We start from the raw sequence: 23,750 nt of genomic DNA, 5'->3' as shown, positions 1-23,750 counted from the left end.
CCCTCCACCTGCCGGCTCATTAGCTATATACTGTCTTACATAGGCGCCTGTTTAGTTTTTAGTGAAGTGCAGTGGGGAATACAACTCCCATAATGCCCTGAGCCTGCTGGGGGTTGTAGTCCCATAACAGCTGGAGACCTACTGGCTTAGGGCAGTTATTTGCATAGAGGTGGTGTGCATACTGTAAATGCAGGTGCTGGCTGGTGGGAGTCCTGATACGGATTTTGTAGGGGGACCCTGGATTTTTGGCATGGGTGTGAAACTATTTGGGAGTTTGGGGGCGGAGGGGGGGGAAGAGTCATTAAACGGGTAGGAGGCACCGCTAGAAAAAATGGGTCTCCCCCCCTTTTTTATTTTTTTTTTATTTTTTTTTAATTCCCCCCCCTTTTAGCGTCAGGTGTCCATTCAGGTGAATCCTGCAATATCAGACATGACCCATAGTCAGGAGTGGCGCTGTTTTTGTTTTTTTCTCTCTCTTTTCGGGGTGGGGGAATCGGCAGAAGAAATCCACCTTAGACTCAATATAGGTTTGAGCTACATGTGGCTTTTTTTTCCCTCCAATGTAATTTTTATTTTTTTCAGCATTGTGTAAGATGAGGTTTTGTAAAAAAAGAAAAAAAAATGTCTCCATGCAAAATCCAAACAGAAAATCTGCAGGATGTTCTTCCATTGTGGATGTGTCAGTCATGTAGCCGCTGCAGAGGTGATCAATGTGGGGGTCCCAGTGGTCAGGGCCCCACCTGTAGTGCTAGCGGTGTCCTCAGTGAAGGGAGAGATCAGAGTTGTGAAACTCCCAGCATGCTTTGAAAGCTGTTACATATTGCAGAGACTGTGTCTCCGGTGACCTCCAGTGCTGTCCCTCCCCACATGGTATGACCTTGGTGTAATCCCCGCTGCGCGCTGACATATCAGTGTCGTGGTTGTCACCTGCAGGATTTTCTGGCGTTGACGATTCGCACCTTGTAAGATCTCCTCAGATGGTGACACAAAGTAAATCCCTCGCAGGAAACTGATAAGAACCCGTGTGAGGAAAATAGCAAGCGTCAGCTGCGGGATGCTGATCATTCATACACGGTGATATACGTGACATGATGGGAGTTGTTCTCCTCCTTGCAGAAAAATGGTCACCAGATAAAGTGACTGATAAACCGGGCACAATGCCTTGTAGGACTTGCTCAGCTGAACGGAATGATCCCTCGCTTCATTCTGGGGAAAAAGTACTTTTAAGGCCTCTATTGCGGGTCCGCAATACACGGGCTCGGGTCCGTGTGCACTCCACATCACGGAGATGCGGAATGGAAACACGGATTGGAACCCCACGGAATCACTACGGAGTGGTGTTTCTGTCCGTGCCTCCGCACCGCAAAAAAAATAGAACTTGTTCTATTTTTTTTTTGCGGTGCGGATGGGTCACGGACCCATTTAAGTTGAATGAGTTTCGATCCGTCCCAGCCGCTGCACGCATGTTGTTGCCTGTTGCGGTCCCCAGTGCACAGAACGGATCCACAACGTTCGTGTGCAAGAGGCCTAATCCATATGCAAGTGTGCAGTAAAGTGCACCGAGGGCGGGGCCAAACCACTCTGTGCATTCTTTCTCCTCTTTCCACTGCCAGCACCCCTCTCTCCTATATTGTAAAGACCAGGTTTCTGCATCGTCATTTTGCTTGGTCCTGTCCATCAGGAGAGAGAGGAGCAAGGGTGCACAGAATGGCTTGGGCCCACCCTCGGTGCACTTAACAGCTAATTTGCATATGGATTAAAGTGCTTTATCTCCAGAATAAAGAAACAGATCACTAAGTGAAAGGTATAATTTAGCTGGTTTACCGAGGAATTGATAGACTCATTTTAAGAGCATTTTTCTGCAAGGAGAACACCACCCATCGTTGCAGGTGTATAACCGTATATGTCCCTTTAATGATCAGCGTCCCACTACTGACAGACAGAGCTCAGGAGCGGCGGCTGACGGTTGCTATTTTCCTCACATAGTGTCTTATCAGGAGGTGAAGCAAGGTTGCACACAGTGGCTTGGGCACAGAGGGCGGCTCTGTGCACTTGTGTGCTCTTTTGCATATTTATTAAAAGTACCTTTTCTTCAGAATGAATGCCTTATTTGCATAAAGATTAAAAAATATTTTTTTTTCCTTGGGAACTTTATTATTTTAATCAGCAGACCATGTGTCAGCAGGATCAACCCTGTTAAGCTATGCTGCCTGCAGTGTTGATCCTGCTGTCAAACAGAAATGGCATATATATGTTTTTTTGCTTGTACACCCTTCATGACACTTGACGGACACAGTCAGGTATGACAGGCCGTGCCCAAGTTGGCCAGTATAGTTTTCGGCTGTTCCCGACCTTCCTTTTGCCCCCTGCCCTGCAGTGGCCGCGGTTAATTATCAGGTTCATGTATTTACGAGATCAACAGAGAGCAGAACTAGGAAGACCGGGAAAGTTATAAACGCCTAGACCTAGAGCCCTGATGTGTGTGGACGTAGCCCGTAATGGTGACATATATAGGACGCTGTGTCCGGAGTCCGCTCGCTCGCCGTGTCACGGGAAGGACTCCTGCCTCTTGTTTTTCCAGTCTTTGTCTTCCTTATCCAGATCCGGCTAGATACGGAAGCAGCCGAGCAGCGGTCACTGAAATGGACAGGACAAGCGTTTAGGCTTCATTCACACGTCCGTGATGTGTTGCGGACCCGCAAATTGCGGGTCAGTAACACACCAGCCCGGCACCCCCATAGAAATGCCTATTCTTGTCCGCAAGCTCCGGACAAGAATAGGACATGTTCTATCTTTTGCGGAGCTGCGGACCCGAAGATCGGGGACACGCTCCGCAATTGCGGATGCAGACAGCACACTGTGTGCTGTCCGCATCCATTCCGTCCCCATAGAGAATAAATTGGTCCGCACCCGTTCCGCAAATTGCGGAACGCATTCTGCGGACGTGTGAATGGAGCCTTAGGGTTCTTTCACGTGTGGTTTGTTGAAAACCCGCTGCATTTTTTTTTATGGTAATTTTTTTTTTTTTTTCTTGCCCACAAACACTTCAGGTCAGGTGCTACACAAAATATTAAAGGGGTTATCCGAGACCCCCATATGCCGGTCCCCGCACCACCGCTGCTGCTTCTCCCAGTGCGCGGATGAAAACATCCGTTGTTGGGAGGGTTAAGGAGCAGTTAATGGCAGGCAGGGTGGCGCTAGGGAGGCTAGTCCCCGTCACCGAGTGCCATTGGCTGCTCCCCCCCGACACCGGATGTTTTCACCAGGAGCGGCGCAGGGAGCGAGGGGAGTATATTCATTGTGAGGGGCCCAGGCATATGGGGGGAATTTAATAGTCTCAGATAACACCATTAACCACGCTACAAACAATGGGGGTCATTTACAAGGTGCTCCACGCTAGTTTTAGGCGTAAAAAAAAAAAAAGGTTACAAATGATACCCTGTTTTGCAACTTTTTAAGCACCGTTACACCAGTATTTTGTAGCACAGATGTTTTTGCAACAGCTCCAACAATTTACACCTAAACACAGTCAGTCACTCCAGCGCACGGACAGCAGGTGCATCCTCATAAATTTTGCAGAGGGCGGGGCAATGTGTTTTTGGTTGTGGAACTTGGTTACTGGAATTTTATTTTTATTTTTTTAAATGCAGCATTACAAAGGCCAGTTTTGGATGCACGCGTTAACTCTGGGACACACATGATACCACGCGAAAAAAAAAAAAAACACCAAAAAAGCAGCGTGCATTCCGCATTTTATGGAACGTCCGGCTCATAATTTTTTAGGGGGACAAGGTGACAAAAAAATGGCGAATCACGCGGTTTTAATTTGTTTTCTGTTACGGAGTTCAGTTCACCACATAGGAGATTTTTTTTTATATTGTCATAGTTTGCCGTTTTGGGGCGTAGCGATATGTTATTTATTTATTGTTTATATATTTTATATGTAAAATTGGGAAAGGGGTGATTTATACTTGAGGGATTAGCTACCACGGATCGCAGCACCCTGTCATAAAGGTCAGGTGCTGGCTATGTTATACTGCCGCCGGTACCCGTTGCCTATATTTGTATGAATGGGTGAGTTATCATTATTGGTGGCACAGTGGCCTCTGCCCCTCTCCCTTCTTATTGGCGGCACAGGGGGGAGGGAGGGACTGCTTCCTTCTTCCCTGTGCTGCTCAGGAGAACATGACACGCGCTGAGAGCAGCGTGCACCATGTTCTCTGATACCTATCAGCATTAGGGCTCATGCACACGGCCGCTGCCCGACCCGCGTACAGCGGATCTGCAATACATGGGCACCAGCTGAGTGCACCCCGCATCACGGATGCAGAACCGTTCGCTCGAATGGGTCTGCAATCTGAGAGATGCGGTGCGGTGTGGAATGGAAGCACTACGGAGTGCTTCCGTGGTGTTTCGGTCGGTGCCTGCACCGCCAAAAAATAGAACATGTTCTATTTTTTTTACGGTTCGGATGGATCACGACCCATTCAAGTTGAATGGGTCTCGATCCGTCCTGGCCGCCGCACGGATGTTGTCCATGCAGGCCGCACAACGGCCGTGTGCATGAGCCTTTACTAAGACCATTCCTGGGAATACTGATTGGGTCCGATCACTGTAGACGGATCTTCTTTAGAGGGATCGTTCCATCTCGTTATCTTGATTTCTAAATGTGGGTTCAGCCGGCACAACCCCCGTGTTCAGCAGCAGAGAGCGTGCGCCCTTTGCTCTGCTCGCCCCTCCACCTATTTTGTATTGGTTGTAAGAACTGCTGAACCAGCCGGGCTTGTTCATTGCAGTGTCAAAGGGTATTTTTCCCTTGAGCAGATTGGTTAATTATCAGCCCTGAGGTAACAGAAGAGACTTCCATCCTGGACATGGGCAGAACACGGTCACAACCTGGGAGCCCATTGGTTTGTACTATATCTGAAACAGTTCCTGCACTGCAAGCGATCTCTTTTGGAGGGGGTGCAATTTTGTACATGCACAGCCCCATCACATACATCTCCCTGAGGCCTCTTCTCACAACTGTATTTTGCAACCATGTGGATTGCACACGGACCCATTGATTACTATTGGACAGCACCCAGTTGTCATCAGTGTGATGTTCCCATCCGTGTGTCCTTTCTGCAAATAATTATATTTATTCCTGTACTGCGGACAAGAATAGTAATTTCTAGTAAAGGTAGTGAGAAAATTGTGGATTGCGTGGTTGTGTGCATCGCGCCTGAGCTTGACACCTTATACTGGCAGCATCAATTTTTGTTTAACCCGTTGCAGATTGAGTCATTTTTTTTAAACAGCATAAAGCACAACTAAAATTCTTTTTTAAATAGTTTTTTCTTTCTGTTAGGGCTCATGCACGTGGCCGTATTGCGGCCCGCAATACATGGGCACCGGCCATGTGCATCACGGATGGCGGACCCATTCACTTGATGGGTCTGCAATCCCGGAGGCACGGATCGAAAGCACTACAGAGCGCTTCCGTTGGTTTACTGTATGTCCCTTCGCACCGCAAAAAAGTGCATGCGGATCGCGGACCCCATTCAAGTAAATGGGTCTGCGATCCGCATGTGGCTGCCCCATGGGCCCGGCCAGCACACGGTCGTGTGCATGAGTCCTTATGGTCATTTTGATGTAGTTTGATTGTTGGAGGTGGAGCTAGAAGCTGCAGCGTGAGCTAGTTGTGGCATTCTGTTTATTTATTTTAGTTTTGTATTTATTTTTATTTATATCCCTTTTTTTTATTTATTTATTTTTTGTTTTGTATTTAATTTATATATTTTTTAGCAATTTTTTTTTTTTATTGGAGATTTTTCCTGTAAATGCTGCTGACATATTAGACCCAGTTAGAAGAGGAATACAGCCTCCTGACTTGCGCTACAGAGCTGATCTGGTCCTGCATAGACCCAGCAGCTGCTGCAGTCGCCCAGTACCAGACAGTCACAAGAAGCGGCCTGGATGCTGTCTCCTAATCTTTATACATAGCGCTCTTCGAGATTGGGAAGGCAGGGGTGGAATTAAAACATCTCTGCCTTCTCTCTGGGAAGCTAGATGTCAATGACCATGGGCTGCCTGCTCCTGCAGCTGTACATTCAGAGTTATATGTGGAACGTAGGGCGTTCAAGAGGTGGTTAAAAGAACAAAACAAAAAACTTGCTTTCTATATTACACGTCAGTAAAGCTAGGAATATAAACATAAGTGAGGTCTGGACCTTTTGATTTTATGTGCAGCCCCCCTGACTCTCCCATGACCGGACTAGGGGGATCGTGCATGTTAGATTTCACCATGACTGCTGCTTTCTTTCCACTGTTGCTTGAAGGGTTAGGTAGTTTCTCATGCCGTATTCACACAGTCAGTGTTTGGTCAGTGATTTTTTATTTATTTTTTTAAACCAAAACCAGGTGTGGCTCTAAACACAGAACAGGTGCGGATCTTTCCCTCATACCTTCTGCCTGTGGAGGCTCCAATCCTGTTTTTTGGCTCACAATCACTGATGGAAATCACTGACCAAACACTGACGTGTGAATGAGGCTTTATTCCAGTTTGTTAGTTGCAGTAAACATGGCTGTCTGGCTGAGCCGAGCATACACATTTATTCTGATGGCTGCAGAAATGCAGAATGTTTGGCTGACAGATATCTTGTATGTCCGTCCCCAAAGACCATGAAAGTTAGGCCTCTTTCACACGGGCGTCATGTTTTTTGCCCGGATAAGAGCCGGGTGCGTTGCGGGAAAATGCGCAATTTTTCCGCGCGAGTGCAAAGCATTGTCATGCGTTTTGCACTCGCGTGAGAAAAATCGCGCATGTTTGGTACCCAAACCCGAACTTCTTCACAGAAGTTCGGGCTTGGGATTGATGTTCTGAAGATTGTATTATTTTCCCTTATAACATGGTTATAAGGGAAAATAATAGCATTCTGACTACAGAATGCATAGTATAATAGTGCTGGAAGGGTTAAAAAAATAAAAAAAGTTAACTCACCTTATCCTCTTGTTCGCGTAGTTCGTTCCCGGTCTGTAGTTTGCTAGCTGTGGGCTTGGGCTAAAGGACCTTTGATGACGTCAGATCACATGCTCCAATCACATGGTCCATCACCGTGGTGATGGAGCATGTGATCTGACGTCATCAAAGGTCCTTTAGCCCAAGCCCACAGCTAGCAAACTACAGACCGGGAACGAACTACGCGAACAAGAGGATAAGGTGAGTTAACTTTTTTATTTTTTTTAACCCTTCCAGCACTATTATACTATGCATTCTGTAGTCAGAATGCTATTATTTTCCCTTATAACCATGTTATAAGGGAAAATAATACAGTGAATAGACTGTCACCTAGAACCCATGTGTGAAAATCGCACCGCATCAGCACTTGCTTGCGATTTTCACGCAACCCCATTCACTTCTATGGGGCCTGCGTTGCGTGGATTATCGCACCGCAACGCATAAGTGATGCGTGAAAATCACCGCTCATGTGAACAGCCCCATAGAAATGAATGGGTCAGGATTCAGTGCGGGTGCAATGCGTTCAACTCACGCATCGCACCCGCGCGGAATACTCGCTCGTGTGAAAGGGGCCTTAGGGCTCTTCCACACCTGTCCGCGATCTGTCCGCACCGCATAAAAATAAATAAATAGAGCATGTTCTATTCTTTTGCAGTGTGGAGGCATGGACCGAAATGCCATGGGAAGCGCTCCGTGGCCTTCCGCTCCGTATCGTCCAGATTGCAGACCCATTTTTGTCAATAGGTCTGCATCTGTGATACGTTGCGTACAAGGCCGGTGCCCCTATGTTGCAGGTCTACAATATCGCACGGCAGGCACATGTTTGTGTGCATAAGCCCTAAAAACGCGGAGGTGTTTATTGTATTTTATCTTGTTGTTGCATTTTTTTATCTGTTGCCTTTATTATTTAATGAATTAAGAGCGTAGAAAAGATTTCAGCAGTTTCTGCGACGCCTGTGTTTGGCATCACAGATTCGTACATGAATCATTATTTTCCCGACAGAACAGCGTGGGACATCCATCATCAAACCCCCACATCACACAGACTATAACATTAGGGAGGCACTGGATCCATAATTTATTATCTGTCTGCATGGCGGAAATCCTGGTGCATGATGAACCGAACCTAAGCCCTGCTTTGTGATGTAGTGAGCACCCGAGGGCAGAGGGCTGGACAAAACTAAGTCGGAATTTGGATAATGGCAAGAAGTGAGCGGGGCTTTAGAGAAGCCAAATTTGACTTTTTTTTTTTGTGTCCACGGGAACTCATTTCGAACTCATTTGGTCTACGTTTATTAGAATAATTGAATATCTAGCGGCTAATTACGACGGGGAAAAAATGTCAAGAGGTGAATGAAGTTCCAAGTCAACAAAAAGAAACAAAATGAGGCTTGTTGCGTGCCAAGATAGGTACCCAGTGTTTTGGGAGCAAGCAGACTGGCGAGGTGACCAGTCCCTTCTCCCTCCTCCTCCTGCTGTCGGACCCCGAGTGCACCAAAATCAGAAATAAAAACGTCTTAAATAATGATTATATTAGCGTCATTGTGTCTTTTCTTACGTGACCCGTATGACAGATTTGTTTACAGACAGATCCCATTGACCTAAAACGGAATCCATCAGGGTTCAGCTGGGGTTCTGATGTTTTTGAATGCAAGAAAAGAGCTGATGTCCAAAATGCCAGAACTGTGACAGAACGCCGAAGCAATGTGAACAAAGTCTTACATTTTTTTATATTTTCTTAATTTCTTTTTACAAATTTTTTATAGGTTTTGATGACACATGTAATTATTAAAGGGAGTCTGTCTGCATATTTTGACAATGCTAAACAGCTGACGGCAACAGGTAGGGGCTGGGTATAGCAGTGCATGCATACATTTTGTTGACATCAGAAGAAGTGAGGATATGAAGTTTTATTCTGCCAGTTTCTGGTCCTGCAAGTGCGCTGGAGGTGGAGCTTAACAGTGAAGTGCTCTCTTTGTTGAGCTGCTTCACAAACACTCTCCTCTGCCAAGTGACAGCTGTAGTGGTCACCTGCTACAGCTGTCACTCAGCAGAGGGGAGGGGCTATGAACTAGCTCAGTGCACTTCACGGCGAAGCTCCACCTCCTGGGCACTTGCCAGAATGTGATCGCACCCAAGACTTCATATCCCTTCCATACAAGAAGTATGTTTGTACTGCTCTCCCCATCCCCTATCTAGTGCTGTCAGCAGTTTAGCATGCTTAAATCTGCTGACAGACTCACTTTAAGAAGTATCCACATTTAGGGTCCATTCACACGTCTGTATGTGTTTTGTGAATCCGCAAAACACGGACATCGGCAATGTGCGTTCCGTATTTTGCGGACCGCACATCGCCGGCATTCTTATAGAAAATGCCTATTCTTGTCTGCAATTGCGGACAAGAATAGGACATGTTCTATTTTTTTTTTTTTTGCGGATCCGGACAGCTCATTCCGGCCCCATTGACAATCAATGGGTCCGCACCTGTTTTGCAAAATTGCGTAACGGATGCAGACATGTGAATGGACCCTAAAAGGGGCTTTTCCACCATACTCATGATGACATATTGCTAAGTTGTGCTGTCGTTGAGTCCAGCTACCGGAATCAACACTGATCTGTAATATACTGGGTCAGTGATGGCCAGTTCGCATTGTTCGCAGGCAGTTCCGAGAACAGACGCCGGGGGGCTTCATCAGGCTGTTTTCGGAACTGCCTGCTCCCGGTGACCGCGTTTGATTTCAGACTGGCTTGCGGCACAGGTAAGGGCTTACCTGTGCATCGCCGGACTTGTGAGAAAAGATGGCAGCTCGCATTTGTTCGCGGGCGTACAATGCAAACTGGCCATCACTGCACAGGGTCACCAGCCCCTTGACAATTTTCTCCTAACTAGACCTTGTGCGGAAAACTAAAAACAAAAACACATTAACGTGCTTATTAGTATGATATATAATTGTAAAGTGAAGCCCCGGTGGAGTCCAGCCCGCTCCTAGGTTCTACTGGCTGGCTCGTACGTCTTCCTTTATTAGGATGCACCTTTCCTTATCCTGATTTAATGGCTTCTAATAGGAGCACTTAGCGCTTCAAATAATGGCGCCTCGCGTTCACCTTTTTTCCCCTGATAAGGCCAAATACATTGTTCAGTTCTCGCATGAAATAGGAATTCTCTTTTGTTATTAGCCTCTGCCTAAAAATATCATTTTAATATCACTTAAAATTATGAGGTTAAAGTTTTCATAAATCGAGGGCCGCGGTATTAAAGCGCTGCTCCCTGAAGATATTAGGAGCACGGATACTCTGTAAATTGCCTGTTATATTTCCTCTTTTTCATCCGAGCTGCGGCGACCGCTGCCTCCCACATGCGAGCGGTTAGATTTTTGCCAGTAGACATTTTCAGGTCACAGAAAACGTTGATTCCTCAGGATTTTGAAGATTTAAGACTGAAATAAATTTGTTCAGAAATAGATGTTCTAGTCTTATCTGGGGAAATGTCTGAGTGGAGACACCACTCCTGAGCCTCATTCACACGTCGGTGTTCTCTACGGACGGCACGCGTCCCCATTCATTACACTAGGCTGTTTTCGGAAGTCCCATAGAAAGGAATGGGAAGCGCACAGCGCACAGTGCAAACGCGGCCGCTGCTCCATTCACTTCTACAGGGCTGACGGAAATAACCAAGCCAGCGCTCAGTCCCATAGAAATGAATGAATGGGAGGTCCGCTCTCCTTCACTTTGTGGGCTCCGGGCCCTCCGTCTGGTTCTTGCAGCAGGTGCGTGGGCCCCTCCAGTGGAGTAAGGCCACGTGACGTTTGGAACCCAGATCCATAAGAGGAAGCAGCCCCAGGGGGGGTATTGCGTTCCACCGCATGCCTGTTGCGTCTATGTCTAGTCCGCTGAACGTCGGTAACATCTTTGTCTGGTGGGATGAACACCTGTTGCGTTTTACCTGGTTGGCTTGCACCTACAGCGTCTGACTAGTCGGCTGAACACCTGTAGCATTTATGCCTGGTCGCCTAACGCCTGTAAAGTCTGTGCCTGTCTGGCGGGCTGCCTGTGCCTGTCTGGCGGGCTGCCTGTGCCTGTCTGGCGGGCTGCCTGTGCCTGTCTGGCGGGCTGCCTGTGCCTGTCTGGCGGGCTGCCTGTGCCTGTCTGGCGGGCTGCCTGTGCCTGTCTGGCGGGCTGCCTGTGCCTGTCTGGCGGGCTGCCTGTGCCTGTCTGGCGGGCTGCCTGTGCCTGTCTGGCGGGCTGCCTGTGCCTGTCTGGCGGGCTGCCTGTGAGCCTGTGCCTGTCTGGCGTATTCTGTTGCCATGTCTAAATAGTTGGCCGCTCATGCAGCAGTGTCTGGATGAATGTACTTGGCTCTGAGTGGGTGTATGTGACCAGCGGTGCCTAGGGTGCCGCCATGTCCTTGTGGCGGTCTATCTTGGTGGCTATGCATGCAGGGTGAACTAGTTCTGTGGCTATGTTTGGTTGTCAATTTGTAGTTTAATAGTCTACAATAGGCATAGCACTCCAACAAAGCCCTATATGGCTCCTGGTGGGGAGCTATAAGATGGACTGGAAGATTTAGTCTGGATGGCCTACAGGAGGTATGGCGCACCAGCAAACTCTATATAAATACTTGTCGCCGATGTAGAATTCCAAAGCTGAAGGATCCAGTGTGCTCTTTGGACCTCTTGTGGCAGACCCGTGAGCTCCCCCGGGGGATGGAGGCCACGGTAGTTTTCCATTATGGATGCCAGATTGCGAGAAAAATTGGAGATTTGACGTCTAAAGTTCTTCTGGTAAAATGTAACACAGGGCCTCCAGTGGATCTTGGATCAAAGCATCTGTCTCGCAATATATTCTGCACCAAAGGAATCGGTGTTCAGCAATCATCTTCAGTTTGTCATTCCTTGTCAAGATAAGGCCTCTTTCACACTTGCGTTGTCCGGATCCGGCGTGTACTCCATTTGCCGGAATTACACGCCGGATCCGGAAAAACGCAAGTGAACTGAAAGCATTTGAAGACGGATCCGTCTTCAAAATGCGTTCAGTGTTACTATGGCAGCCAGGACGCTATTAAAGTCCTGGTTGCCATAGTAGGAGCGGGGGAGCGGTATACTTACAGTCCGCGCGGCTCCCGGGGCGCTCCAGAGTGACGTCAGAGCGCCCCATGCGCATGGATGACGTGCCATGCGATCACGTCATCCATGCGCGTGGGGCCCCCTGACATCACTCTGGAGCGCCCCGAGAGCTGCACGGACGGTAAGTATGCTGCTCCCCGCTACACTTTACCATGGCTGCCAGGACTTTAGCGTCCCGGCAGCCATGGTAACCATTCAGAAAAAGCTAAACGTCGGATCCGGCAATGCGCCGAAACAACGTTTAGCTTAAGATCCGGATCAATGCCTTTCAATGGGCATTAATTCCGGATCCGGCCTTGCGGCAAGTCTTCAGGATTTTTGGCCGGAGCAAAAAGCGCAGCATGCTGCGGTATTTTCTCCGGCCAAAAAACGTTCCGGTCCGGAACTGAAGACATCCTGATGCATCCTGAACGGATTTCACTCCATTCAGAATGCATTAGGATAAAACTGATCAGGATTCTTCCGGCATAGAGCCCCGACGACGGAACTCTATGCCGGAAGACAAGAACGCAGGTGTGAAAGAGCCCTAAGGCTACTTTCATCGCCGGGACTGCCTGCCGGATCCGTGAGAAAGTATGCCTACTGATCAGGATCCTGACCCGTCTTACAAATGCATTGAAATGCCGGATCAGTCTTTCCGGTGTCATCTGGAAAAAACGGATCCGGCATTTATTTTTTTCACATGTGCAGACCGGAAGTACAGATCCGGCATTCAGGCAAGTGTTCAGTTTTTTTGGCCGGAGATAAAAGCGTGGCATGCTGCGGTATTATCTCCGTTCTGAACAGTCAAAAAGACTAAACTGAAGACGTCCTGATGCATCCTGAACGGATTGCTCTCCAAAAACTGATCAGTTCTTTTCCGGTATAGATTATCCGATTACCGGTAAGTGTAATCATCATTTTCTCCGCGTTGGTGACTCGTATCGAGAAGCGACAAACAGCATTAGAAATGAGACGAGCACAAATTTAGCGAGGCAGATGACTAGTTACAGGTACGTGATGAGAGGTTCCCTTTAAAGGCTATTAAAGTGTACCTTTAGTAGGAGAAAGTGCCATCATATTCACTTCTTCTTCACCTCCCATCAGCCTGTAGTTCAGTTGAATGCAGGCAAAACATAAATGTCCAAAAACCACCTAAATATCCAAACAAAAACCATCCAGTGTAAAACTGTAACTAATTGATGGGGAAGAGGGGAGATGAAGCTGCAAATTCTGTGGGAGACATACGATTTGCTCACAGAACTCGCTGCACACTAGAAATAAAAATTTTTTTTTAAAAAAGTGCGCTCAGTCGGCATGCAGTGAAAAAAAAATCTCACATTTACGGAAACCAGCAAAAATATCGGAAGTATACAAGTTTATAACTGAGCATGGAAACCTGAAAAACATTTAAAGGGATTTTCTGAGATTTTTATATTGATGAGTTATCCTATGGATAGGTCATCAATATCTGATAGGCGAGGGTCCGTGCGAGCGCAGCCTTCCCTTCATTGTTTACCTGCTCGCCATCGATGCACTTCTATGGGACGGCTTTTTCTTGCACACTTGAATAAACGAGCTGTCGCCACATGTCTCTCCGTGTAACCAGCTGACCTGGGAGATGTGCGCTTGTTGGCTGAATCTAATGCTTTTGGTCCCATCAGAAAATATGTCCGCAGAGTGGAGAAATTAGCTTTTTTGAAAAATATGCTGATTAGCCCCCAGGAGCAATGAGGGCGTTGAGGCTCCGCTCACTCTCAGCTAGGCCACCCCCCACCATTATAAATGACAGCGCCAGGCAGTGGGGACGTAATCACGCCCGACCCACGCAGTTTCGCACCTGCACGTTTGCTTCACTGATTTTCATAGTATACTACGTAAGCCTTCCCCGCCCGATGGATTCAATACTGCCTATGGCACTGTCTGTCCAAGTGGTAGGGGCGTGGCCTAGAAGAGTGAACGGAGCCTCTGGGTGCAATGACGACGCCCTTCTTGCACCCAGGAGCTAATTTGCATATTATATACATATACAAAGCTAATTTCTCCACATTTTGAGATGGGACCAGTAAGAAGTGTAGGACCCACCCACTTTCCGGCATAAAGGCGGCTTTCAACCGGACCAAAAACATTGCGTGCTGGAAACTACCGTAGCGGCCAGTGGTCCCAGTTTTCAAGAACCGTCACATTAAAGAGATTTAAAAAACATGGCTGCTTTGAGTGGGGCCATTTCTGGGAGGAAGCAGCTCTGTCTCTTTTCTTTTTCTTATCTAACCCTTTTCCGAGCTCTTTCATACATTCCCCGAGATATTGTGAAATAAGAAAAACGCATTTCTTCTCTTTTTGGTATGTTCTGAACTTCTTACGATAAATACATACCATTAGGGAGAAAATGTATATCTTTATCGTTATTCTTTTACCCCGGGATATAAAACCGTCTTGTAATTAAAGCAACAGGCAGTAAACATTAAATTGGTCACGTAGTGCGGGAGACGCTGGAAGCTATTTTTGATCCAATAATAGTGATTAAATAGATTTAACATTCACGGGACGGTTTATAGGGGAAGATTGGCGGTTTTTATTTAACAATCACATTATAGGAAATGGATTACGATCTAAACTTGTCATATAGTCCTTTTCAGTTGATATGTAGGAAACACGTTATTTCTGCTTAACGTATATACTTTGTGTTTATCTCACAGTGCTGTAATTATGTCATTGCCAAGTGACAAAAGTTAATTGCTTTTCTCCAAAATCCTATCTTTTTACCCAAATCCTCGTGCTTAAGTGCAGGCTAATCCCAGTAACCCTCATTTCACAGTTGTCGTACTAATAGGAGTTCAGGTATCTGAGATGTAGACGTTTTTGCACTTGCGTTGTGGTCCTGTTGCCTTGTCCATTGGAGGGACCACAGCGGTCATGCCCATCTATAGGACGCAGCCTTATACCCTGCTCAACGCAGCTGCGACTTCTCAGACCTGTGATTGGTGCAAGTGGATAAAGAAAAAATTTGTAACTCAAGTGGTGCAACGGTCACACTGAGAAGGTTGTGTCGTGTCACCGGCTAGGAACATGGTTAGAATAGAAAGATTTAAGTCTCTGAGCTACACGGCTAACTTATAAGCGACCAAGGATCCCTGTGAAGTAGTGCAGTTGTAGACCTGTATGGGGTCATAGGGTGACCCGCAATTTGCAGTGACCATGACCCCAGAATTGCAAAATATCCAGCAGTCTTAGATTGTTTTTTCGATTCTGGGTTTGCGGTTTAGCAGCTTGCAAATTGTGCTGCGACCCCCGTTTGGTCAAGATAACTCTAGCCTTATGGCTATCAGTAGTGTCGCAATGAGACATGTAACCTACTGCGACACGACAATCACAAAAAAAATCCAGCCCTAATGGATTTTGTGTCGCACGTGACTTTTACTCCAAATCACAGCTCTTAAACAGTCCCATGTACACAAGTTGCAGAGAAAACTCACTTTTTTTTTTTGTCGAGCAACAGATGTCGTGTTGTAACCCCAGGCTAATGGTTTTTGCTATTGTTATTCTTTTTCAGACCTCTTGATACTCCATTTAGCACCTGCTCCTAGTTTCTGACTTTTCTCATGTCGATGTGTTCCTCCCAATGATATGTGCTGGATCTGTGTGTCTAGGATGCTGCTGTCTTCCCCTTGCAAAATGCCTTGTTTGTGCTCTCCTTCCTGTCTGCAACATGTGTGAGCTGCCCTTCTTGGATCCTCTCCCCGTGTTTGTACTTTGATCTGCTGTATACAACTTCCTCCCCCTCCCTACTCCCATCTCCGAGGGCTGATTCACACAACCGTGATTGGCCGCATTTCCAAGGCTGGCCGTGGCTCCTCTGACCTGAAAGTTCATATGTGACCGTCCATCTATTGTACTCTACTCGCATCCTCATACGTCTTAAACAAAGACCTACTCATCTCTGGATTTTAGATGAAGGAGGTTCTTTCACACGGATGGAAGGGTCTTGCGTCAAAAGATTGCTTGAAGGTTACTGAGAAGACCCTTCTGGTGGCTGATTTGTGGTAGGTCAATCCATCTGGGGCATCGGGCAACGCCGGGTGCATGAGACCTTAGGTTCATACGTTCATCTTGTGTTATACTTTGGCCAGTGTTCCCCAGCCTGTGGCTCTCCATCTGTTGGAAAACTACAACTCTCGGCATGCGCTGACAGTAGCACGGTATGCTGAGAGCCACAGGTTTTGGGATGACTGGGCTAAGCGAACGTTGTGTTGATGTGATACGCGATGTTCATGCGTAGCACAAGTCAATGTTCCTCGGACGCTTTTGTTTCTTCCATTACAGATTAATAGGATCAACTTGGGGAGTCTGAAATGTTAGGTTTAATGTAGCCCTGTCTGGAGAATGTGAGATAGATGTTGGTGATATTTGTGGGAATGGATGTATGTTCGAGGTGGTACTGGCTGTTGATATATCTGCACAAGTCTGCAATTTGCAATGACCTTTAGAATGAGCAACTGGGTAATGATCTTAAATGTTACACTGACTCACCTGGGTCATCGAGAACGGAGCGCTTTTCAGCGTGTGGATGAAGCCCTCCATCTTCCTTCAGCTTCTATGCTTATGGAGGAGTTCAATGTAAATGAGAATATTTTGATGGTTTCTGTTCTTACTTGGTTCTCATGTATCCGTACTTTTAACCCATTTTGTTAGCTTTTGCTTTGTTTTTTTTCCCCGCAGCCTTATCCCATTGGTTGACGTCTGGAAGACTAATGATAATTCAGACGTGGGTCTAAAAGACGATGGTAACCAACCAGACGGTTTTGCAGGAAAAATATATTACTACATGGTGGCCATCCTTGTGATCTACTGTTCATGCAATACATGAGGTACAGCGACCACTAGAACAGGACCTACTAATAGCTGCGTCTCTTCTCTTTGGCTCATGGAAGGCCCTATAAGGTGGCTATCTCCTGGTGGGTCAAATAACAAAGGGGTTATTTTGGTGAGAAAGGGATGGGCTTTCTACATTAAAACCTTTTGTTGTGTCTCAAGGCTCTAGTGAACCATAAAAAATTGAAAAACTGAGGATATGTTCAGTGGAGATAACTACTTTATGTAGAAGTTTAGGTGCTGATCAAGGATCCTGGTTAGGTTGTCTGTTTTAAAGGAGGTGTCTGAATTTGGACATCCTCCTTAAAGGGGTTGTTTAACGGAGACAACTCCTTTTCTGATGGAAGCTACTGTGGTGATCGATCAGTTTTCGTACGTCTTGCAGAACTTTCTTAAGGCTTTATGTTTCCCATTCAATAGAAATATAGAGTTATATGGTGACCATTCCGTTGGGTGGCGGTCTACAAATCAGTTCCTGGGCAGGAGAACCCCCTTTGACACTCATGTAAGTGGGGAGTTTGTCTCTATCCATTTTAAAGGGGTTGACTCATTTGGGACATATGGATATGCCATCAGATTGGTGTCCACCCTCTGGGACCCCCTCCTATCTCCTGAACAGGGCAACCGAAGTGTGGGAGTTGCAATGGGACTTCCGAAAATGGCCGTGTGAGCTCAGAAGTCCAATAGCAAAGACTGGAGAGTGCTCTGTGCAAGCGTGGCCATCGATCCATTCATCTCTATGGGACTGTTGGAAATAGCCAAGCCAGTTATTGGTCATTTTCAGAACTCCCATAGCGGTGGACGGAGGGTGGCTGCTCATGTGCGGTTGCTCGGTTTTCACTTCAGGGGGGTTCCTTTTTGGAGATAGCTGCCAGTGCCCTCTTTGGGACCTGCTCCCATCTGATATTGTTGGCATATGCTAGCAACACGCCATCGGTGTCGAAGGTGGGAATACCTCTTTAATGAAGAACCCCCTTCGAGGTTCCTGAATCTATATTTTTCTTGGCCGGCTCTGCAGTAAGGGCGTTTGGCCTGTCACAGCACTGACTGAAACCATCTTACTTAGCAAAACGGTATCAGGAAAGACACAATGATCTGTAAAAAGACGTATTTACTCGGTTTTTATGTTTACCTTAAGGGGAGGAAGCCATTAGCTGCCAGAGAGGCAACCGAGGCTGTTTAACGGACACATTACATCTCAAGTAACCTTCACAAAGTGATCTCCAGGCTGATTGCTAATGCAGGCAGAAAACTAGGCACAAACGTATCATAAAAAGTTAAAGAGGGAAGCGATACGGCCGTCTGCAGATGTTTGTCTGTTTTTCAAGACTCCAGGAGCGTTCGTGAAGTCATTTCCAGCAACACTGGGATTTTCTGCCTCGTCAGAATTTCTAATTCCAGGAATGTATGTCGTCTTTTTTTTTTTTTTTTTTTTCCTCTCTTTTTTTCATTTGAAATTTAGGCCATGCCTTCTACTTCTTGGCTCAGAAGGACATAGGATCCAGATTACGAAGACAGGCCAGTTAATTACAGATTAATTTGTGCCGGAGAACATCTTGTGGCTGCTTGTAAAAGCAGATTTTAATTTGGCGAAAACAGGGGAAAATGTGGACGATAAATAAGGCAGCGGCTAACAGAACCATCTTGTCGCGTGTAAAACAGAGAGGGACGTTTGGAAGCGTTCTGTAGCATATGCAAAGAGGCTATATAGAAATGTAAGCATACCTGCAAAGGTTTGACAAGGAAGGGCCTGAGTTCACATCACCGTTTAGCTTTCCGTTCTCCTGATCAGTCAGAAGAAGAAGAGAGGAAAAAAAAAAAACGGATCCGTTTTTTTTTTACGGTATGATGATAAACAGTGATGTGAGCCTAAGGGCTCATTCACACGGACGTGTGCCGGCCGTTCCATGCACTGGGGACCACAATTTGCAGACCCCAATGCATGGGCACCATCCATGCGGCTGCCCTAGACAGGTGCAGACCCATTCAACTTGAATATGTCTGTGATCCGTCCACACTGCAAAACATGTTCTATTTTTTTGGCGTTGCGGAGGCACGAAGAGAAACCCCACTGAAGCACTCCGTAGTGCTTCTGTGGGGTTCCGTGCCACCGTTCCGCAGCGCATCTTCCGGACTGCAGACCCATTCAAGTGAATAGGTCTGCACCTGTGAAGTGGGGTGCACACGGCCAGTGCCCGAATATTGTGGGCCGCAATACGGGCACAGCCGAACAACAGCTGTGTGCGTGAGCCCTTATTATAGACTGGTTTTCTATCCCTTCACTCCCAGTGTGTTTTTTTTTTTTTGCTTTTTCTTTTCTCACTTTTCACTCGTTTTTGCGTTTTCACTTTTCACCCATAACTTTTTTTTTTCCTCCTTTCACATGGCCGTATGAGGGCTTGTTTTTTTTTTTTTTTTGCGGGACAAGTTGCACTTTCTAATGGCACCATTTAATATTGCAACAGCCGTGTGCATGAGGCCTAAGGCTGAGTTCACATCACCGTTCATGTTTCCATTCTTCTGATCTGTCACTATTACCGAAAAATAAAGGAAAAAAACAGATCCTGAGCACATGGGTTTTGCATGTTTTGACATCCGTTTTAGCCGTTTCCATCTGATGTCCGTTATTTTAGTATGGAAAAATAAACGATGATGTGAACGCGGCCTAAGCTTTTCGTAGTGTTGTGCTTCAGCGGGCACCCATAACGAGAGCTCAGAGGATAATTACATCCCTTGCCTTAGGCCTCATGAACACAACCGTATTTTCGGTCTGCATCCAATCCTCATTTTTGGCGAATCGAGAGGACCCATTCATTTTAATGGGGCCGCAAAAGCTGCAGACTTCGTACCGTGTGCTGTCCGCATCACGTCCGTTCCACAGCCCCACAAAAAATAATAAAGTAATAGAGCATGTAACATATGTGGAATACACATGGTTGGTATCTGTGTTTTGCGGGTCGCAACTTCCGGACTCCAAAATGGATACGGTCGTGTGCATGAGGATTTATTGTCCCGTGGGCACCAGATGGTCCGGGGCACAACTTCTTTTGGCATGACCGTTTGTCCCGACTGCACAATACTCTCTGTGATTAACATATTTACATTCACATTTGGACTGCGACCCCCAATCTCAATTATTCTGTGGCTGCAATATTCAGTTCATAGGATTTACCCACTGCTGCCCCGTTGTATTTCTGAAGAGGATCTGTTGCCTCTCCTGACTTGTCTGTTTTAGCAAATACTATTGGCATTCCACATCTAATACCATATGTGGACAATCTCTTCTTCTGAATCTGTGTTGTGATGGAAAAATGAATCCCGCCGGCGAAGGAGGCAATATGGACAATCACAATACATTAGTCAGTGTCTTGTATTAACTTTCTCTACATGAAAAATGCCATTTACTGAAGTGAGACAACCCCTTTAGAAGCATGTGGCTGTGCGGAGGGCACCAAGCCCTGTAGGTGCAGTAATTTATCCTCTCCATTAGGGCTGCAACGATTAATCGATGTAATCGATAACTGGATTCGTTGCCGAATAATCGCCGATTCGTTGCTATGCGGGCGGGCTACTTTAAGTCACTGCATCTTTATTTTACCTTACAATGACGCTCCAGTAACAGGCAGAGCGGACGGCGGCGTAACGTCACTTACTCATGTGACGCGCCTGCTCCGCCTCCTTCATTCATAAAGTGGGCAGAGCAGGTGCGCCACGTGAGTAAGTGACGTTACGCCGCCGTCCGCTCTGCCTGTTACTGGAGCGTCATTGTAAGGTAAAATAAAGATGCAGTGATTAGTCTGCTGTGAGCAGCGGGGCCGGGGCTGTTATGGGGAGGGGGATCGGTCTATGGCACTGCTATGGGGAGGGGGGTCTGTGTATGGCACTGCTATGGGGAGGGGGATCTGTGCACTGTTATGGGGAAAGGGATCTGGGCACTGTTATGCCAATAACAGTGCACAGATCCCCCTCCCCATAGCAGTGCACAGATCCCCCTCCCCATAGCGGTGCACAGATTCCCCCTCCCATAGCGGTGCACAGATTCCCCCTCCCCATAGCGGTGCACAGATTCCCCCTCCCCATAGCGGTGCACAGATTCCCCTCCCCATAGCGGTGCACAGATTCCCCCTCCCCATAGCGGTGCACAGATTCCCCCTCCCCATAGCGGTGCACAGATTCCCCCTCCCCATAGCGGTGCACAGATTCCCCCTCCCCATAGCGGTGCACAGATTCCCCCTCCCCATAGCGGTGCACAGATTCCCCCTCCCCATAGCGGTGCACAGATTCCCCCTCCCATAGCGGTGCACAGATTCCCCCTCCCCATAGCGGTGCACAGATTCCCCCTCCCCATAGCGGTGCACAGATTCCCCCTCCCCATAGCGGTGCACAGATTCCCCCTCCCCATAGCGGTGCACAGATTCCCCCTCCCCATAGCGGTGCACAGATTCCCCCTCCCCATAGCGGTGCACAGATTCCCCCTCCCCATAGCGGTGCACAGATTCCCCCTCCCCATAGCGGTGCACAGATTCCCCCTCCCCATAGCGGTGCACAGATTCCCCTCCCCATAGCGGTGCACAGATTCCCCCTCCCCATAGCGGTGCACAGATTCCCCCTCCCCATAGCGGTGCACAGATTCCCCCTCCCCATAGCGGTGCACAGATTCCCCCTCCCCATAGCGGTGCACAGATTCCCCCTCCCCATAGCGGTGCACAGATTCCCCCTCCCCATAGCGGTGCACAGATTCCCCCTCCCCATAGCGGTGCACAGATTCCCCCTCCCCATAGCGGTGCACAGATTCCCCCTCCCCATAGCGGTGCACAGATTCCCCCTCCCCATAGCGGTGCACAGATTCCCCCTCCCCATAGCGGTGCACAGATTCCCCCTCCCCATAGCGGTGCACAGATTCCCCCTCCCCATAGCGGTGCACAGATTCCCCCTCCCCATAGCGGTGCACAGATTCCCCCTCCCATAGCGGTGCACAGATTCCCCCTCCCATAGCGGTGCACAGATTCCCCCTCCCCATAGCGGTGCACAGATTCCCCCCTCCCCATAGCGGTGCACAGATTCCCCCTCCCCATAGCGGTGCACAGATTCCCCCTCCCCATAGCGGTGCACAGATTCCCCCTCCCCATAGCGGTGCACAGATTCCCCCCTCCCCATAGCGGTGCACAGATTCCCCCTCCCCATAGCGGTGCACAGATTCCCCCTCCCATAGCGGTGCACAGATTCCCCCTCCCCATAGCGGTGCACAGATTCCCCCTCCCCATAGCGGTGCACAGATTCCCCTCCCCATAGCGGTGCACAGATTCCCCCTCCCCATAGCGGTGCACAGATTCCCCTCCCCATAGCGGTGCACAGATTCCCCTCCCCATAGCGGTGCACAGATTCCCCCTCCCATAGCGGGGCACAGATTCCCCCTCCCCATAGCGGTGCACAGATTCCCCCTCCCCATAGCGGTGCACAGATTCCCCCCTCCCCATAGCGGTGCACAGATTCCCCCTCCCCATAGCGGTGCACAGATTCCCCCTCCCCATAGCGGTGCACAGATTCCCCCTCCCCATAGCGGTGCACAGATTCCCCCTCCCATAGCGGTGCACAGATTCCCCCTCCCCATAGCGGTGCACAGATTCCCCCTCCCCATAGCGGTGCACAGATTCCCCCTCCCCATAGCGGTGCACAGATTCCCCCTCCCCTAGCGGTGCACAGTATTCCCCCTCCCATAGCGGTGCACAGATTCCCCTCCCATAGCGGTGCACAGATTCCCCCCCCATAGCGGTGCACAGTTCCCCCTCCCCATAGCGGTGCACAGATTCCCCCTCCCCATAGCGGTGCACAGATTCCCCCTCCCCATAGCGGTGCACAGATTCCCCCTCCCCATAGCGGTGCACAGATTCCCTTCCCCATAGCGGTGCACAGATTCCCCTTCCCCATAGCGGTGCACAGATTCCCCTTCCCCATAGCGGTGCACAGATCCCCTTCCCCATAGCGGTGCACAGATCCCCTTCCCCATAACGGTGCACAGATCCCCTTCCCCATAACGGTGCACAGATCCCCTTCCCATAACGGTGCACAGATCCCCTTCCCCATAACGGTGCACAGATCCCCTTCCCCATAACGGTGCACAGATCCCCTTCCCCATAACGGTGCACAGATCCCCTTCCCCATAACGGTGCACAGATCCCCTTCCCCATAACGGTGCACAGATCCCCTTCCCCATAACGGTGCACAGATCCCCTTCCCCATAACGGTGCACAGATCCCCCCTCTCCATAACGATGCACAGATCCCCCTCTCCATAACGGTGCACAGATCCCCCTCTCCATAACGGTGCACAGATCCCCTTCCCCATAACGGCGCCACCCACAGATCCCCCCTCTCCATAACGGCGCCACCCACAGATCCCCCCCCCCCTCTCCATTATGGCGCCACCCACAGATCCCCCCCCTCTCCATAACGGCGCCACCCACAGATCCCCCCTCTCCATAACGGCGCCACCCACAGAGCCCCCTCTCCATAACGGCGCCACCCATAATTTGTTTTAATATGGCCTTTGAACATAATTTTTCAAGTAAAATCATATAAACCTTTGTTTTGTAATTTTGTCGTTTTTCTCGATTAATCGTAGAAATTAATCGGCAACTAATCGATTATTCAAATAATCGTTAGCTGCAGCCTTACTCTCCATAAATTACTACGCAGGACGTGACATGGTTAAAATTATAGGACAAAGGGCTCACAGTAAGAAATTGTTTTATTGCATGTATTTGGGGCAGATGAAAT

The 23,750-nt window shown here is 48.2% G+C and overlaps 1 protein-coding gene across 1 annotated transcript in view; it reads left to right on the top strand.

Annotated features, from left to right (window-relative positions):
* SUCLG2 (succinate-CoA ligase GDP-forming subunit beta) overlaps nucleotides 1-23,750 on the top strand; it is a 197,488-nt gene that overhangs the window by 217 nt on the left and 173,521 nt on the right. The window lies entirely within an intron of this gene.

This window comes from Bufo gargarizans, chromosome 7, assembly GCF_014858855.1.
Source record: "Bufo gargarizans isolate SCDJY-AF-19 chromosome 7, ASM1485885v1, whole genome shotgun sequence".
Lineage (NCBI taxonomy): Eukaryota > Metazoa > Chordata > Amphibia > Anura > Bufonidae > Bufo > Bufo gargarizans.
The sequence above is the reverse complement of the archived record's forward strand: the minus strand, read 5'-3'. Positions and strand labels throughout refer to the sequence as shown.